Genomic DNA, 15606 nt, shown 5'->3' on the forward strand with positions numbered 1-15606 from the left:
ACCCCTCACATTATATATACAGTATATACCATAAGTGAGTCCACCCCTCACATTATATATATAGTATCTCCCATAAGTGACTCCACCCCTCACATTATATATACAGTATCTCCCATAAGTGAGTCCACCCCTCACATTACATATACAGTATATCCCATAAGTGACTCCACCCCTCACATTATATACACAGTATCTCCCATAAGTGAGTCCACCCCTCACATTGTATATACAGTATCTCCCATAAGTGACTCCACCCCTCACATTATATATACAGTATCTCCCATAAGTGAGTCCACCCCTCACATTATATATACAGTATATCCCATAAGTGACTCCACCCCTCACATTATATATACAGTATATCCCATAAGTGAGTCCACCCCTCACATTATATATACAGTATCTCCCATAAGTGAGTCCACCCCTCACATTATATATACAGTATATCCCATAAGTGAGTCCACCCCTCACATTATATATACAGTATATCCCATAAGTGAGTCCACCCCTCACATTATATATACAGTATATCCCATAAGTGACTCCACCCCTCACATTATATACGGTATCTCCCATAAGTGAGTCCACTCCTCACATTATATATACAGTATATCCCATAAGTGAGTCCACCCCTCACATTATATATACAGTATCTCCCATAAGTGAGTCCACCCCTCACATTATATATACAGTATCTCCCATAAGTGAGTCTACCCCTCACATTATATATACAGTATATCCCATAAGTGACTCCACCCCTCACATTATATATACAGTATATCCCATAAGTGAGTCCACCCCCCACATATATACAGTATCTCCCATAAGTGAGTCCACCCCTCACATTATATATACAGTATATCCTATAAGTGAGTCCACCCCTCACATTATATATACAGTATATCCCATAAGTGAGTCCACTCCTCACATTATATATACAGTATATACCATAAGAGAGTCCACCCCTCACATTATATATACAGTATATACCATAAGTGAGTCCACCCCTCACATTATATATATAGTATCTCCCATAAGTGACTCCACCCCTCACATTATATATACAGTATCTCCCATAAGTGACTCCACCCCTCACATTATATATACAGTATATCCCATAAGTGACTCCACCCCTCACATTATATATACAGTATCTCCCATAAGTGACTCCACCCCTCACATTATATACAGTATATCCCATAAGTGAGTCCACCCCTCACATTATATACAGTATCTCCCATAAGTGAGTCCACCCCTCACATTATATATACAGTATCTCCCATAAGTGACTCCACCCCTCACATTATATACAGTATATCCCATAAGTGAGTCCACCCCTCACATTATATACAGTATCTCCCATAAGTGAGTCCACCCCTCACATTATATATACAGTATCTCCCATAAGTGACTCCACCCCTCACATTATATATACAGTATATCCCATAAGTGAGTCCACCCCTCACATTATATACAGTATCTCCCATAAGTGAGTCCACCCCTCACATTATATACAGTATATCCCATAAGTGAGACCACCCCTCACATTACATATACAGTATCTCCCATAAGTGACTCCACCCCTCACATTATATATACAGTATCTTCCATAAGTGAGTCCACCCCTCATATTATATATACAGTATATCCCATAAGTGAGTCCACCCCTTACATTATATATACAGTATATACCATAAGTGAGTCCACCCCTCACATTATATACAGTATCTCCCATAAGTGAGTCCACCCCTCACATTATATACAGTATCTCCCATAAGTGACTCCACCCCTCACATTATATATACAGTATCTCCCATAAGTGACTCCACCCCTCACATTATATATACAGTATATCCCATAAGTGAGTCCACCCCTCACATTATATATACAGTATCTCCCATAAGTGACTCCACCCCTCACATTATATACAGTATCTCCCATAAGTGAGTCCACCCCTCACATTATATATACAGTATATACCATAAGTGAGTCCACCCCTCACATTATATATACAGTATCTCCCATAAGTGAGTCCACCCCTCACATTATATATACAGTATCTCCCATAAGTGAGTCCACCCCTCACATTATATATACAGTATATCCCATAAGTGACTCCACCCCTCACATTATATATATAGTATATCCCATAAGTGAGTCCACCCCTCACATTATATATACAGTATCTCCCATAAGTGAGTCCACCCCTCACATTATATATACAGTATATCCCATAAGTGAGTCCACCCCTCACATTATATATACAGTATCTCCCATAAGTGAGTCCACCCCTCACATTATATATACAGTATATCCCATAAGTGAGTCCACCCCTCACATTATATACAGTATCTCCCATAAGTGACTCCACCCCTCACATTATATATACAGTATCTCCCATAAGTGAGTCCACCCCTCACATTATATACAGTATATCCCATAAGTGAATCCACCCCTCACATTATATACAGTATCTCCTATAAGTGAGTCCACCCCTCACATTATATATACAGTATCTCCTATAAGTGAGTCCACCCCTCACATTATATATACAGTATCTCCTATAAGTGAGTCCACCCCTCACATTATATATACAGTATCTCCTATAAGTGAGTCCACCCCTCACATTATATACAGTATATCCCATAAGTGAGTCCACCCCTCACATTATATATACAGTATATCCCATAAGTGACTCCACCCCTCACATTATATATACAGTATATCCCATAAGTGAGTCCACCCCTCACATTATATATACAGTATATCCCATAAGTGAGTCCACCCCTCACATTATATATACAGTATATCCCATAAGTGACTCCACCCCTCACATTATATACAGTATCTCCCATAAGTGACTCCACCCCTCACATTATATATACAGTATATCCCATAAGTGAGTCCACCCCTCACATTATATATACAGTATATCCCATAAGTGACTCCACCCCTCACATTATATATATACAGTATATCCCATAAGTGAGTCCACCCCTCACATTATATATACAGTATATCCCATAAGTGACTCCACCCCTCACATTATATATATATACAGTATATCCCATAAGTGACTCCACCCCTCACATTATATATACAGTATCTCCCATAAGTGAGTCCACCCCTCACAGTATATATACAGTATCTCCCATAAGTGAGTCCACACCTCACATTATATATACAGTATATCCCATAAGTGAATCCACCCCTCACATTATATATACAGTATATCCCATAAGTGAGTCCACCCCTCACATTATATACAGTATCTCCCATAAGTGAGTCCACCCCTCACATTATATACAGTATATCCCATAAGTGAGACCACCCCTCACATTACATATACAGTATCTCCCATAAGTGACTCCACCCCTCACATTATATATACAGTATCTTCCATAAGTGAGTCCACCCCTCATATTATATATACAGTATATCCCATAAGTGAGTCCACCCCTTACATTATATATACAGTATATACCATAAGTGAGTCCACCCCTCACATTATATACAGTATCTCCCATAAGTGAGTCCACCCCTCACATTATATACAGTATCTCCCATAAGTGACTCCACCCCTCACATTATATATACAGTATCTCCCATAAGTGACTCCACCCCTCACATTATATATACAGTATCTCCCATAAGTGAGTCCACCCCTCACATTATATATACAGTATCCCCCATAAGTGACTCCACCCCTTACATTATATATACAGTATCTCCCATAAGTGAGTCCACCCCTCACATTATATATACAGTATATCCCATAAGTGAGTCCACCCCTCACATTATATATACAGTATCTCCCATAAGTGAGTCCACCCCTCACATTATATATACAGTATATCCCATAAGTGAGTCCACCCCTCACATTATATACAGTATCTCCCATAAGTGAGTCCACCCCTCACATTATATACAGTATATCCCATAAGTGAATCCACCCCTCACATTATATACAGTATCTCCTATAAGTGAGTCCACCCCTCACATTATATATACAGTATCTCCTATAAGTGAGTCCACCCCTCACATTATATATACAGTATCTCCTATAAGTGAGTCCACCCCTCACATTATATATACAGTATCTCCTATAAGTGAGTCCACCCCTCACATTATATACAGTATATCCCATAAGTGAGTCCACCCCTCACATTATATATACAGTATATCCCATAAGTGACTCCACCCCTCACATTATATATACAGTATATCCCATAAGTGAGTCCACCCCTCACATTATATACAGTATATCCCATAAGTGAGTCCACCCCTCACATTATATATACAGTATATCCCATAAGTGAGTCCACCCCTCACATTATATATACAGTATATCCCATAAGTGACTCCACTCCTCACATTATATACAGTATATCCCATAAGTGACTCCACCCCTCACATTATATATATACAGTATATCCCATAAGTGAGTCCACCCCTCACATTATATATACAGTATATCCCATAAGTGACTCCACCCCCCACATTATATATATATACAGTATATCCCATAAGTGACTCCACCCCTCACATTATATATACAGTATCTCCCATAAGTGAGTCCACCCCTCACAGTATATATACAGTATCTCCCATAAGTGAGTCCACACCTCACATTATATATACAGTATATCCCATAAGTGAGTCCACCCCTCACATTATATATACAGTATATCCCATAAGTGACTCCACCCCTCACATTATATATACAGTATCCCCCATAAGTGAGTCCACCCCTCACATTATATATACAGTATATCCCATAAGTGAGTCCACCCCTCACATTATATACAGTATATCCCATAAGTGACTCCACCCCTCACATTATATACAGTATATCCCATAAGTGAGTCCACCCCTTTCATTATATATACAGTATCTCCTATAAGTGAGTCCACCCCTCACATTATATATACAGTATATCCCATAAGTGAGTCCACCCCTCACATTATATATACAGTATATCCCATAAGTGACTCCACCCCTCACATTATATATACAGTATCTCCCATAAGTGAGTCCACCCCTCACATTATATATACAGTATCTCCCATAAGTGATTCCACCCCTCACATTATATATACAGTATCTCCTATAAGTGAGTCCACCCCTCACATTATATATACAGTATATCCCATAAGTGAGTCCACCCCTCACATTATATATACAGTATCTCCCATAAGTGACTCCACCCCTCACATTATATATACAGTATATCCCATAAGTGACTCCACCCCTCACATTATATACAGTATCTCCCATAAGTGAGTCCACCCTTCACATTATATATACAGTATCTCCCATAAGTGACTCCACCCCTCACAATATATATACAGTATATCCCATAAGTGACTCCACCCCTCACATTATATATACAGTATATCCCATAAGTGACTCCACCCCTCACATTATATACAGTATATCCCATAAGTGAGTCCACCCCTCACATTATATATACAGTATATCCCATAAGTGACTCCACCCCTCACATTATATATACAGTATCTCCCATAAGTGAGTCCACCCCTCACATTATATATACAGTATATCTCATAAGTGACTCCACCCCTCACATTATATATACAGTATATCTCATAAGTGAGTCCACCCCTCACATTATATATACAGTATATCCCATAAGTGAGTCCACCCCTCACATTATATACAGTATCTCCCATAAGTGAGTCCACCCCTCACATTATATATACAGTATATCCCATAAGTGAGTCCACCCCTCACATTATATATACAGTATATCCCATAAGTGAGTCCACCCCTCACATTATATACACAGTATCTCCCATAAGTGAGTCCACCCCTCACATTATATATACAGTATCTCTCATAAGTGAGTCCACCCCTCACATTATATACAGTATCTCCCATAAGTGAGTCCACCCCTCACATTATATATACAGTATCTCCCATAAGTGAGTCCACCCCTCACATTATATATACAGTATATCTCATAAGTGAGTCCACCCCTCACATTATATATACAGTATATCTCATAAGTGAGTCCACCCCTCACATTATATATACAGTATATCCCATAAGTGAGTCCACCCCTCACATTATATATACAGTATATCCCATAAGTGACTCCACCCCTCACATTATATATAGTATCTCCCATAGGTGAGTCCACCCCTCACATTATATATACAGTATATCCCATCAGTGAGTCCACCCCTCACATTATATACAGTATATCCCATAAGTGAGTCCCCCCCTCACATTATATATACAGTATCTCCCATAAGTGAGTCCACCCCTCACATTATATACAGTATCTCCCATAAGTGACTCCACCCCTCACATTATATATACAGTATATCCCATAAGTGACTCCACCCCTCACATTATATATACAGTATCTCCCATAAGTGAGTCCACCCCTCACATTATATATAGTATCTCCCATAGGTGAGTCCACCCCTCACATTAAATATAGTATCTCCCATAGGTGAGTCCACCCCTCACATTATATATACAGTATATCCCATAAGTGAGTCCACCCCTCACATTTTATATACAGTATATCCCATAAGTGAGTCCACCCCTCACATTATATATACAGTATCTCCCATAAGTGAGTCCACCCCTCACATTATATACAGTATCTCCCATAAGTGACTCCACCCCTCACATTATATATACAGTATATCCCATAAGTGACTCCACCCCTCACATTATATATACAGTATCTCCCATAAGTGAGTCCACCCCTCACATTATATATACAGTATATCCCATAAGTGAGTCCACCCCTCACATTATATATACAGTATCTCCCATAAGTGAGTCCACCCCTCACATTATATATACAGTATCTCCCATAAGTGAGTCCACCCCTCACATTATATACAGTATCTCCCATAAGTGACTCCACCCCTCACATTATATATACAGTATATCCCATAAGTGAGTCCACCCCTCACATTATATATACAGTATCTCCCATAAGTGAGTCCACCCCTCACATTATATATACAGTATATCCCATAAGTGAGTCCACCCCTCACATTATATATACAGTATATCCCATAAGTGACTCCACCCCTCACATTATATATACAGTATCTCCCATAAGTGAGTCCACCCCTCACATTATATATACAGTATATCCCATAAGTGACTCCACCCCTCACATTATATAAACAGTATCTCCCATAAGTGAGTCCACCCCTCACATTATATACAGTATCTCCCATAAGTGAGTCCACCCCTCACATTATATACAGTATCTCCCATAAGTGACTCCACCCCTCACATTATATATATAGTATATCCCATAAGTGACTCCACCCCTCACATTATATAAACAGTATCTCCCATAAGTGAGTCCACCCCTCACATTATATATACAGTATCTCCCATAAGTGACTCCACCCCTCACATTATATATAGTATCTCCCATAGGTGAGTCCACCCCTCACATTAAATACAGTATCTCCCATAGGTGAGTCCACCCCTCACATTTTTGTAAATCTTTTCTTTTATCTTCTCATGTGACAACACTGAAGAAATGACCCTCTGTAGTAATGAGTGCACAGCCTGTATAACAGTGTTTAATGGCGTGTCCCCTTAAAATAACTCAACAAACAACCAGTAATGTCTAAACCTTGGTAACAAAAGTGAGGACACCCCTAAATGGAAATGTCCAAATTGAGCCCAAAGTGTCAAGATTTTGTGTGGCCACCATTATTTTCTAATACTGCCTTAAAAGGAGACTTTGCTACAGAACATCTTATCCCCTACAGGTGGCCCCTCAATATATCTCTATGGGAGAGCCAGAGATCCAGCATTTGTATATCTCCGGCTCTTCTATAGACAACATGGAGGAACATGTCGGCCGCCGCATTGTGCTGTGGTCGACAGTAATCCATGCACGGAGCGGAGGTTGCCTCTCAGGTCCTCTTTGACTCCTCCATGTCAACATCACAGACCTTACGCTCCCACAGCTTCTATTTGAGGAGGCCCCAGAGATGCTCAATAGAGTTTAGGTCTGGAGATGTACTTGTCCCTCACCTCTACCCTCACCTTTACCCTCAGCTTCTGTAGAAAGGCAGTGGTGGTCTTGAGTGTGTTTGGGGTTATTATCATGTCTGAATACTTCCCTGTGGCCCAGTCTCTGAAGGGAGGGGATCAGGCTCTGCTTCAGTATGCCACAGTGCATGTTGTCATTCATTGGTCCCTCAATGGAATGTGGCTCCCCAGTGCCAGCAGCACTCATGGAGGCCCAGACCATGACACCCCGCAACCAAGCTTGACTGTATTGTAGGCTAAACACACTTGTTTTTTTGTACTGCTCACCTAGTTGTCATGACACACGCTTGACAGCATCTGAACCAAATAAGGACCACAGGACATGGTTCCACTAATCCATGTCCTTAGTCTTCCTTCCTTCAACAAACAGTTTTCAGGCTTTCTTTTGGTTCATCCTTAGGGGTAGGGTCACACACAGCGCATCTGTAGCGTATTTGACTCTGCGGATGCGCTACTGACCGAGGACCCTAGAGAGTGCCTCCTTCTCTGTCTGTGCATCTTGCTTTGGTCTGCTTGTAGCAGCAATCCGCCGCTACGAGCAGATACAAAGTGATCTGAGAGATGCCGCGCGCATGCGCATTGTACTCACAGACATTGCGGGCGCTCCCTCTACTCCCTGAGCTACGCTGAGAGCATTAACTTTGTCTGCTTGTAGTGTCAGATTGCTGCTATGAGCAGACAAAAGCAGGACGCACAGGCACACTCTAGGGACAGTCAGTAGCGCATCTGCAGAGTCAAATACGGAGATTTCATTCTGGGATGACAGCTATGCAGACCAGTTTGGTGCTGTGTGTGGCTAGAGATGTCAAATTTTCAGAAATTTGGAAGCCATGGGAAAAAAAAATGTCCCTGTTTTTTTTTTCTGGAAAAAGTGGAAATATTTTAAAGAATTGAAAAACGTGCAGTGGAGTAGTTTTATGAATTTACTAGTCATCCAGAAAATATGGGGAAAACATTATCTGCGATGGTAGAGAACATAAGAAGGAATCAAATAGATAAATGTCAATTAAAGAGTACCTGTCACCAAACTAAACGTTTAATTTATTGTTCCTAATTATAAAACAGTAATTATAAGACACTTTGCTATTTACTTGCTGTTAAAATTCTCAACCTTTATATGTTTTTAATGTGAGTAAAAAAATGTCCACAAGGTGGCTCTGTTTTGTTTACTGCCACAAGTCAAATAGTTAGTTTGGTCTCCTCCGGCCTGGCAGGAGACTAAACTCAGGAAGTGCGTGCAGGGGATGGTGAGGCACAGATCTCACAGGATTCAGTGACATCGCCCCTTCTGGGGAACGCCCACTTTCTTGTGCCAGGAGCTTACACAATGTGAGCAAGGGGAAAGGTGTGATACATAGCTTTTTAAAGAGCAGGAAGGGTGTTAGGAGTAGTTAGGGAATACAGTCATGGCCGTAAATGTTGGCACCCCTGAAATTTTTCTAGAAAATGAAGTATTTCTCACAGAAAAGGATTGCAGTAACACATGTTTTGCTATACACATGTTTATTCCCTTTGTGTGTATTGAAACTAAACCAAAGGGAGGAAAAAAAGCAAATTGGACATAATGTCACCAAACTCCAAAAATGGGCTGGACAAAATTATTGGCACCCTTTCAAAATTATGGAAAAATAAGATTGTTTCAAGTATGTGATGCTCCTTTAAACTCCCCTGGGGCAGGTAACAGGTGTAGGCAGTATAAAAATCACAACTGAAAGCAGATAAAAAGGAGAGAAGTTCACTTAGTCTTAGCATTGTGTGTCTGTGTGTGCCACACTAAGCATGGACAACAGAAAGAGAAGAGAACTGTCTGAGGACTTGAGAATCAAAATTGTGGAAAAATATCAACAATCTCAATCTCACGGAGACGTGACGTCACGCCACGCCCCCACCATTCATGTCTATGGGAGGGGGTGTAACGGCGTACGTCCCCTCCCATAGACATGAATGGTGGGGCCGAGGCATGACGTCACGTCCTCGTCTCAGAAGCCCGGAAGTTTCCAAAACTTCAGATGCAGCTATGCATAGAATGCGGGTGCTTCAGCGAGATCGCGGGGGGGGGGGGTCCCAGTGGCGGGCCCCTCGCGATCAGACATCTTATCCCCTATCCTTTCGATAGGGGATAAGATGTTTTTGCCCGGAATACCCCTTTAAGGGTGCCAATAATTTTGTTCAGACCATTTTTGGAGTTTGGTGACATTATGTTCAATTTGCTTTTTTTCCTCCCTTTTTTTGGTTTAGTTCCAATACACACAAAGGGAATACACATGTGTATAGCAAAACGTGTGTTACTGCAATCCTTTTCTGTGAGAAATACTTAATTTTCTCGAAAAATGTCAGGGGTGCCAACATTTACGGCCATGACTGTATAATCTGAGTTAGTTTAGAAAATATGGTTTGATGACAAGTATACTTTAAAGCCAATCTGAGGGGACAGAAATAATCCACTACTGTAATACCAACAAGATGAAGCCCAATCACAACCAAACTGAACTGAAACCTTTTCCCTGCAGCGCTCCTAGTGACAGAAATGCATATTGTTCTTCTTTTAAAATTACATTCTTAGTATTTGAATTGTATCCCAGGATTTGCTTGTCTTCAGGTGAGACCGGAGAACTTACAGAGATTCTTAGATGTCTTTAATGAAGGTCTTAATGATATACAGTGACCCCCCCCCCCCCCCCCGACCTACGATGGCCCTAACATATGATAATTTCAACATGCGATGGCCTCTCAGAGGCTTTTGTATGTCGGGGCCATCGCATAAACAGCTATCCGGCAGCGCAGACTGCTTCAGCTGCCTCCGGATAGCCGTTTACGGTGCCCCTGTGTGCTCCGGTGATGATCACTTACCTGTCCTTGGGGCTCCGGCGCGTCCTCTTCGGGATCCCCTGCATCGCCGGCGCTCTCCATCGTCGTCATCACGTCGCCGCGCACGCCGTCCCGTCATCCAATAGGAGCGGCGTGCATAGCGACGTGATGGCAGCGACGGAGAGCGAGGATCCCGGGGAAGCAGAGATGTCCGGAGTGTCGGGGACACCCCGGGGACGCTGTAACAGCGATGGAGGGCGACATCCAGGGTAGCGGTGACGGTCCGGAGCTGCGGGGACAGGTGAGTATAACTTCCTATTCTTTCCATTGCACGGATCCCTCAACATACGATGGTTTCAACAAACGATGGTTCATTTGGAACGGATTACCATCGTATGTTGAGGGACCACTGTATAGTTTGAAAAGAACATATTCCTTTAAGCTTTTTATGGAGCTTTGAAAAAAAAAAAAAAACTGTTCTAACAATTTAAAAAATGTTTCCCCTATCCCTTCCCAACTCTATGTGTGGCGTATGGTCTGAGCACTGACAGGTTGACCCTCCACCTTTTCAACCTGTGCAGCAATACTGGCAGCACTGATATGTCTGTTTCCCAAAGACCACCACTAAATAAGTAGACTCAACTTCTTTGGTCGACCATAGCGAGGCCTATTCTCAGTGGAACCTGTCCTGTAAAACAGCTGTATGATTTTACCCACCATGCTAAATCACAATCTTGGCAATATACTTATAGCTTGGGCCATGTTTTTGTAGGGCAACAACTCTTTTTTTCAGAGAATAAAAAAAAAAAAAAAATGCTTATGAAAAAAAAAAAATTTCCCACCTTTGGTTGAATTCACATGAGCCGCTCACTATGTTGTGGATTTGTGATTGACCTTACCATGTTCTCTATAGAGGAATGAGATCCACGAGGAATCCGCAACAAAATCAGCATGTAATGCATGTTTTTTTTTTAGCTGCGTAGTTGTGACTGATCTTCATGAAAACATTCGGCTGTGTAATAGAATCACCCTAATGGGGGGGGCGGGGGGGGGGGGGGGGGGGGGGGTAATTAGTCCGAGTGCCTCGGGTGGCACAAACAAATGGGCAATGAGCAGAGATGTTCTGCTACTGGTGCTGTTCCATTGACCAGCCGATTCTCTTACACAGTAGTGCGTACCGCACATGATTGATGGCTTTGGCTCCACATCCTCCACAGTCCCTTGGTGGGGTCCCAAATAATGGATCTAACCGGGTGCCAAATACTCTAGGGCAGTGGTCTTCAACCTGCGGACCTCCAGATGTTGCAAAACTACAACTCCCAGCATGCCCGGACAGCCGTTGGCTGTCCGGGCATGCTGGGAGTTGTAGTTTTGCAACATCTGGAGGTCCGCAGGTTGGAGACCACTGCTCTAGGGCCTATGATTTGACAAAGCTATCCTAGCCACCATTGTTTTTTTTAATTTATTTTTCAAGTCAATGGCAGATGCATTTAAATGTATAGGTATATGTGCTTACAATGGATAGTATGGTTGGATGGATGCTTTTATGGAGTTAAAGGGTTACTTCTCATCAAATAAACTTTTGATATATTTTAGATTAATGAATGTTGAATAACTTTCCAATAGCATGTTAATAAAAAATAATGCTTCTTTCTATTGTATTTTTCCCGATCAGTCCTGTCAGCAAGCATTTCTGACTCGTGCTGGAGTCCTAAACACTCAGAGCTGCCAGCCTGCTTTGTTCACAGCCAAACAGGCTGTGAACAAAGCAGGCTGGCAGCTCTGAGTGTTCTCCTTTGTGGACAAAGCAGACTGGCAGCTCGTAGTGTTTAGGACTCCAGCATGAGTCTGAAATGCTTGCTGCCAGGACTGGTAGGGAGACCCCTAGTGGTCATTTCTTCAAAGTGGAAAATTAAATAGAAAGAAGCATATTTTTTTAATAATATGCAATTGTAAAGTTATTCTGCATACATTAATCTATAATATATCAAAAGTTTTTTTGGTGAGAGGTACCCTTTAGAAAAAAAGAAAAAACAAAAAAATAATAAAACCTCAATCTTTCTCCTTTATTCTTCCAGTACTGTTTCTAGTAAGCGACAAACAACAGACCTTGACAGTTCACGGCACCCGACAGGTCCCATTTACTTTGAATGGGGTCTCTCGGGTTTCCGTCGGGTGTCATTTGTTTCGCGGGAGTTAAGTAGAGAAAAAATTACTGCTTGCAGTATTTTTTTCTCCGCTCAAGTCCCGTATATTGGACGGATTCCGCAAACAGTGCTCCATAAAACGGAGCTCAACGCCGATGTGTACTTGGCCATAGAGATACTTTTTCATGTGCCATGTCATGCAGTGTTTCCTAACCAGGGTGCCTCCTGCTGTTGAAAAATTACAACTACCAGCATTCCTGAACAGCCTTGACAGGCATGCTGGGAGTTGTAGCTTTGCAACAGCTGGAGGCACACTGGTTTGGAAGCACTGATGTAATGGAAAACAGAGTCCACTGTATTTATTATTTAAAGCAGTTAAAGGGGTACTCCGGTGGGAAACTTTTTTCTTTTTTTTTTTTTTAAATCAACTGGTGCCAGAAAGATAAACAGATTTGTAAATTGCTTCTATAAAAAAAATCTTAATCCTTCCAGTACTTATTAGCTGCTGAATACTACAGAGCAAATTCTTTTCTTTTTGGAACACAGAGCTCTCTGCTGACATCACGAGCACAGTGCTCTCTGCTGACATCTCTGCCCATTTTAGGAACTGTCCAGAGCAGCATATGTTTGCTATGGGGATTTTCTCCTAATCTGAACAGTTCTTAAAATGGACAGAGATGTCAGCAGAGAGCACTGTGGTCGTGATGTCGTGTGGTCGAGAATTTCCTCTGTAGTATTCAGCAGATAATTAGTACTGGAAGGATTAAGATTTTTTAATAGAAGTAATTTACAAATCTGTTTAACTTTCTGGCACCAGTTGATTTAAGAAAAAAAAAGTTTTCCAGCGGAGTACCCCTTTAAAGCCAGTGTACAATAAAGTCACAAGGCGTTGCTTTTAGCAGGGGAACATCCTCACCTTGCTAATGCATCTTATGGCACAAAAATGGTGGCTGGAGTGTCGCTTTAACGGTTTAACAATTTACATGTCAATATTTACAATAAATATTAATACAAATAATAACACAATTCTAGTCGGCACCAGTACAAGCCTTTCATTCACGAATAGATTATTGTTATCTAGGTACAAGTGTTAACAAACAGACTTATCACAGGAGCCGACACAATACGTTCTGTAAATTTTTGTACATGGTGTAATTTATGCACACGTGCGGCACATTGTACATAGTGTAAGGCTGGAATTCCACTTTTTTCTTCTTTTTTTTTTGGGGGGGGGGGGGGGGGGGGTGGAGAATGCCAAGAAAAAAGCCAATTTTGCCAAAAACCGCTGCGGCCAGATGTTAGCTGTAAATCAATGAGAGATTGCAAAATTCTTTTTCCCACTTTGCGTTTTTCAGTTTGGCGTTCTGTTTTTTTAATCCTTTTGGGGGTTTTTCACTCTTTTTCAGCTCCTTGGCGGTTTTGCTAAATCTCAGCATGTTGAGCCAATGAAGTTTTTTCCCCTGAAATTGTGGGAGTAAAACAAAAAAACGCCAAGAAAAACGCCATGTGGGTTTTAACTTTGGCATTTTTGCAGGTGGTTTTTATTCTTTTTTGGACTTTAGGGATCCAAAAAAGTGAAGGAGATACCTTGTTTTAATAAAATTTTGCAGGGTACCATTAAATTTTTTTTTTTTTTAAAAAGATACAGTAATGATGGAAAAATTTTTATTTAACGAAATTTATCTTTTTTATAATTACATTTTTATAAATTTTTAAACAGGGATTAATTTATGTGTGCGGGCAGGGAACTAAAAATGTAGCCGACAATAATAAAAATATAGTGTGTGTCTTTTTGCCTTTTTTTTCCCTTTTTTTTTTGGAAGGTAAATGCAATAATAATTTACTTAATCAGCCGATAGCCGATAACTTATACCGATATTCCGGTATAAGTTATTGGCTGTCTCTCCATCCCCCCCGGCCCCGAAGAAGCCGCTGCAGATCATTGATTTTAAGCGGGCGCTTTAAATCAATGAACTGCAGCGGCTCTTGCTTGTCCAGGGACCGCTGCCGCCACCCGCTTCTCCCCCACTGCCAGTCCTTAGTCCAACCACCGCCGCTGTCCCATTGCCTCCCCCATCCCCGGTTTTATAATTACCTGTTCCCGGGGTCCGCGCTACTTCTGGCTCCGGCGGCGTCCTGAGCTGTCACTGTGCGCACTGACGGTGACGTCGCGTTGAGGAAGTCACTCATCATTGCGCAGCGCACAGCTTAAAGGAGTAGTCCAGTGGTGACTCAGTGGTGAACAACTTATCCCCTATCTTAAGGATAGGGGATAAGTTGCAGATCGCGGGGGGTCCGACTGCTGGGGCTCCCTGCGATCTCCTGTACGGAGCCCCGACAGCCCGCGGGAAGGGGGCATGTCGACCTCCGCACGAAGCGGCGGCCGACACGCCCCCTCAATACAACTCTATGGCAGAGCAGAAGCGCTGCCTTCGTCAATCTCCGGCTCTGCCATTGAGATGTATTGAGGGGGCGTGTCGGCTGCCGCTTCGTGCGGGGGTCGACACCCGCTATCTGGCCGGAGAGCCGGGGCCCCGTACAGAGAGATCGCAGGGGGCCCCAGCGGACGGACCCCCCGCGATCTCAA

At 42.0% G+C, this 15606-nt stretch overlaps 1 protein-coding gene across 1 annotated transcript in view; it reads left to right on the forward strand.

The window, feature by feature from the left end:
• Window positions 1–15606, forward strand: part of AKNAD1 (AKNA domain containing 1) — a 109451-nt gene that overhangs the window by 29277 nt on the left and 64568 nt on the right. The gene's annotated exons all lie outside the window — the stretch shown is intronic.

Source organism: Hyla sarda, chromosome 6 (genome assembly GCF_029499605.1).
Source record: "Hyla sarda isolate aHylSar1 chromosome 6, aHylSar1.hap1, whole genome shotgun sequence".
NCBI lineage: Eukaryota > Metazoa > Chordata > Amphibia > Anura > Hylidae > Hyla > Hyla sarda.